Genomic DNA, 5114 nt, shown 5'->3' with positions numbered 1-5114 from the left:
GATGGTAACAGGCTTCTACAGAGAGTATTCCAAGAATGAGGATTCCAAGAGACCCTGGCAGATATCACAAGGCGTCTTATAACCAAGCCTTGAAAGTTCCACTATATCACTCCCACTATATTCTATTGGTCAAGCAAGTCTCTATAGCCAGCTCAGATTCAAGGGGGTGGGAAATTATATGATTCTTCTTTCTTTCTTTCTTTTTAAAGAAGCTTTAGATTACAAAAATGTTACATTGAAAATATAGGGGACTCCCATATACCCCACCCTCTCCCCCTCCCACAATTTTCCCTATTAGCAGAATCTTTCATTAGTGTGGTACATTTGTTAGAATTGATGAGCACGTATTGAAGCATTGCTACTAACCATGGTCTAGAGTTTACATTATGGTTTACACTTCGTACCGCACAATTTTATAGGCTTTGACAAAATGTATAACAGCTTGTATCCATCATTGCAATGTCATACAGAACAATTCCAATGTCCCCCAAATGCCCCATGTTACACCTATTCTTCCCTCTCCCTCCCCTCAGAACGTCTGGTGCTACGTTCTCAAATACAGGGGCAAGAATCTCTCGAGTACATAGGCAGTGCCTAATAAATTAATGCCTGTAACTATGAATATTCTTCAAAATGTTAATTTAATGGTTGCCATGGGTTCTGAGGGGTGGGGGTGAAGAATAGGGCTCTTTGGGGCAGTGGAATTGTTCTGCATGATCTTACAATGATGGATACAGGCCACTATACATTTTGTAAGAACCTATAAAATTGAACAGTGCAAAATATAAACCATAATGTAAACCATTGACTATAGTTAGTAACAATGCTTTGATATTTGTTCATCAATTGTAACAAATGTACCATAGTCATGTAGGATGTTATTGGTAGGGGAAGATGGGCAGTGGGTAGAGGAATCCCCTTTATTTACTATGTGAAATTATTTGATTCTTGATGTGAAAAGCAACATAAACTTACAGGGAGGGAAGGAACTGAGGGAAGGGCTGCCATCTTGAAGACTATCTTCTCTAACTTTCTTTATATAAAGATAAAATTCATTTATTGAGCTGAAAGAGAGAGGAAATAAGCTATAGGCTGGGGAAACCAAGAGGAAAGAGAATTTGTCCTTAACTCTAGAAGGAACTTCTCCTCCAAGTCTCACCCCCCGCTGTTCTCTGGCCTCACATCCCAAGATACATTCTTAGACTATGTCCTAGGCCCAGAATTTTGAAGCCAGAACATGAACAAGAGTGGAAAAAAACACTTACATCATTTGAACTAACCCGCCCACATTTGAGAATGAGTTTGCTACGTGACTCTTGCTGCAAAATTGTTTATCTGTCCTTGGTGCAGCGTGGCCTTTAAGGGACATGATTTGGTGCCAGTGACGTCCCAGCAGCCGTTGCCCTGGAGACCTGGAGGTCAAGGATGGTAAGAGAGCTTCTTGCCAAGATGATCTCACAGAAAAATCCCTCTGCTTTCTTGTGACCACCTGGTAATTGAGCTACAAAGGAAAGAGAAGGGGCCATAACCTCCTCGGATGTGTGTGCACAGGCAGAGCAGAGGATAATATAGAGCCTTAGCACTCAAGCCACTGAGTCCTCTCTTTGATTCCTTCCACAACCCCTGACTTGTTTGACAGGGGGCTGTCCAGCTAACGTCTCTGGACTCGGGCCCAGGCACCTCGTTCGGAAGTCAGTGCAATCATCTGAGGGATCGAGACTGATCTTCCCATTCATCTGGAAAGTTCAAGCACAGTAACTCCCTTTACCTGGAGTCTGCAGTTGGCTTACCCCAGCCTCTGCCTGTCATTCCCCCTTAACACATTCCAAGGCTATGACTGCCAGGATGAAGCAGAATTTGCATGGGGTATTTTACACATCCCACCCCTCACCCATTCACTCCTAGGCTACCTCACTTGAGAGACTCTTCTGATCTCTTCTTCCAACAACAATAAAATGTATTTAGTGACTACTCTTCTTTCTTTCTTTCCTCCCTTCCTTTCTTCTTTCCTTCCTTGCTGTAGGAAGTACACAGAATTGTACTTCCTCCAGTGCATGCAATTAGATTAATCACATTCCTTGGTTCATGAACACAGGCTCATCTTTGTACCATGCATGCTCCACTTCTTTTTAGTTATTTAGATGTTTTTAATGATAAATAAACAGCCCCCAGTCCATGACCCAAAACAAAAGCCAGGACCTTAAAAATAACCAATATATCTTCCAAGTCCCAAGTGACAGTACACAGGAAAATGAAACAGCCAGTCACCACATAGCGCAGCATATATAAGACAGAAGAAGCCCTATTCCCTTGAAAAGCTTTCACTTCCAGAGTCTGAAGAGGGCGTCTTTTCCAAATGCCTTGATTTTTACATTGCCCAAGTGTCCTGTTAATCCCCGCCGTTTAAAACCTGGGCTCCCAGTTGGTATATCATTTTATTTTAATGATCTGTGCTTCCTATAGAAACATGAAAACTATTTCTTTTTTCAATTAAACTTGTAAGGACCATCAGATGAAAGCCAGCTTCTCTCAGCCTGCCAAGAGGAGCGAGCCGGGAAGGGGTTAACAGAGCGCCCGGGTACCTGGGGTCTAAAACTGGGTAACCCGAGCGCTGCAGGCCGCGCGCATGCGCCTCGCCTCGCCCTCCGCGCGGGCCGCCGGCAGCTCCAGGCTCTCGAGCTGCCTTGGTGCACAAAGGCCCGCTTTGTTCTCCCGGCTCTGTTTTAACTATCTGACGAATATTCCCCTCATTCCTACGCCAAATCCCCAGGCCTGGCTGCAGGCGCGGTACAAGGGCGCATTGTGGGGCCTAGCGTGGGGTGCAGGGGGCTAGGGGTGGCCGGTTGGGGACGCTCCCATTTCGCCAAGTACACTCAGCCATTTGGGTCACCTGGGCTGCTGCCCTGCTCGAGTTAGTGGTGGTGGGGGGGGGGTGTTATCTTCGTTTTCTTTTTTGTTTCCAGTCCCAGAAGTAAAAAAAAAACTGGCAAATAGGGTGCCCAGGACTCAACAGAACTGTTCGCAAGCCGGTCTGTAAGGCCTGGGCCGGGCACGCAAGGGACGCTGCCCCAGGGCCGCAAGCAGGAAGCCACTCTGCGTGCGAGGCCCGCCTTTTGGTTTCTTGTAAGTCCCTCGCTGTACACATTTAGAAAGCGCCAATCACTCAGACTCTTTGAAAAGCGTGGCTTTCCAGCTCAAACCAGCTCTTGCTCCAAGTTTGAGGCCCAAGAGGCACTGCAGAAAGCGCATTGCTTCCGACTTCTGCAAGCTGCCACATGCCTTGTGGTGCCCCGGCTTCATTTTAGGAGGGGACCCTAGAGAAAATCACACCTTCCCTGGTAGGGTTGGAAAAGATTGGCTTGTGGCTTAAACAAAAGTGGGCTTTCAGCTCTCTGGTGAGTTTGCCCTCCCCACTCCCCTTGGCCTGCCGGACATGAACAGTTTTCCTTCCAACTCAGGTGTGCATTTACCTGCTGTTGCAGTGGAGAAGTTCTTGCACTGTCTTGAGGGAAGTTTTCAAATTTAGAAACACAAAACCCATCTCTCTTTCCCATTTTCTTCTTTAAAGGTAGGAAAAAATACTGCCTTCCAGACTAGATCTGGAAAACTCAAAGCAAACCTTAAAATGTGGGTCTTAAAACTCAAAGGTGTGCCTGGTCTTAAGTTTAATCAAAAAGAGGTTTTTATATCCCAGCTTGTGAACAAAGCCCCAATACACCTCAGAATCTTGAAGGGAAATTGTGACACTTCCACCCAGGGCAGGCAGGTGAGAAAGGAGGACTAGTCTATGACTGTTTCATTCAGAAGCAAGTGGCTGTGAAGTTCTTTTTGTGGTTGTTCTAGGCCAGATTGGGTGCCCCAAAGTCCTCCCTCTCTCTTAGTTTATAATAAATCTCAGGGTCATATTTGCACTGCCCTAGTCACCTTCTTCAGCTGAGAAGACAGTAAATACCTAAGATATTTTAAAATTATACTTTATAATTTTCACATTTCCTGTACTGTCTCATTTCACCAATCCCTGAGTGTTGGAGCTGGGTGTCCCTATAAACTAAGCCTCTTATCTTGCAAATGGGGGGCCTTGTTCAGAGCTATTCAGAAAGACATGGCAGAGGCACACCTGGAATGGAGGTCTCCCATGCCCCTGACCAGGTTCTTTCCCCTCTAACAGCCAGTAGCAGGTTTTCACTGCCACTTCCTCACAAAATCCTTTCCACAAAAGAGATTGTGACTCAAGAGGAAGAAGCTTTCGGGAAAGATTCTTGGGATTCAGGTGGCTTTGAGGATTGGAAGTCTTAGTCCATGCCCTAGAACTGCTGAGTTGGCAAGAATCACGTTCCAAGGCTACGCGCTTAGAGACGCCAGTCACATGCTACTGTTGCTAAGTGGCAGGGAAATCCTGGGTGTCTGTTTCCAGGGGCTCTTCAGGCTTCTGAGAAATTTCTTCAAGCAACACTAAGTGTCCCTTCACCATGCTGTGGGTCAGTAATCCCCCTATCTCTGGAGATGATAGCAGCAACCCCTTCTCCTCCTCGCTGTCCCCCCAGGCACATCAGCCTAGAACTGAGTTGAATGAGAAGCTGTTACCTAGAACTTCGACCTCCCTCTGTGATGAGACTCAGAGACTTGGAAAGTGTCCTGGAATATGCCTACCAAGCAATGATAACTGCTTTGGGAAAAACTCTTGCCAACAACCCCATTACCGGCAGTGACTCCCCATCTGGGCAGGGGGTGGCAGGATTTATACCCCCTAACACTATCCACCCCCCTAGGCCTCAAAGGATAGGATCATTCTAGATGGCCTTCAGCTCGTACCTTTGACTTTGGCACACGCTTCTTCTTTATATATTCTTCACTGACCTACACCACCCCACCACTACCACCTTCCCTTGACCCCCTCGAACCAAGTGCTGATTTCAAGCTCTCCCAGACTGACTGAGGAACTAGCAATTCAAGCCACCACATGATAACCTTGCCTGGCAACCAACAGTTAAGTTTGAACAGCGTCACCTTTTGACAGCTCAGCAGTGTTTGTGTGAGTATTTGAATATTTTATTGCATGCTGACCTTATTTTATAAAAATGAGTAGAAGATGGAAAAAATGAAATGCTGATGCT

This window comes from Dasypus novemcinctus, chromosome 3 (genome assembly GCF_030445035.2).
Source record: "Dasypus novemcinctus isolate mDasNov1 chromosome 3, mDasNov1.1.hap2, whole genome shotgun sequence".
NCBI classification, from domain to species: domain Eukaryota; kingdom Metazoa; phylum Chordata; class Mammalia; order Cingulata; family Dasypodidae; genus Dasypus; species Dasypus novemcinctus.
Note: the sequence above shows the minus strand (reverse complement) of the source record.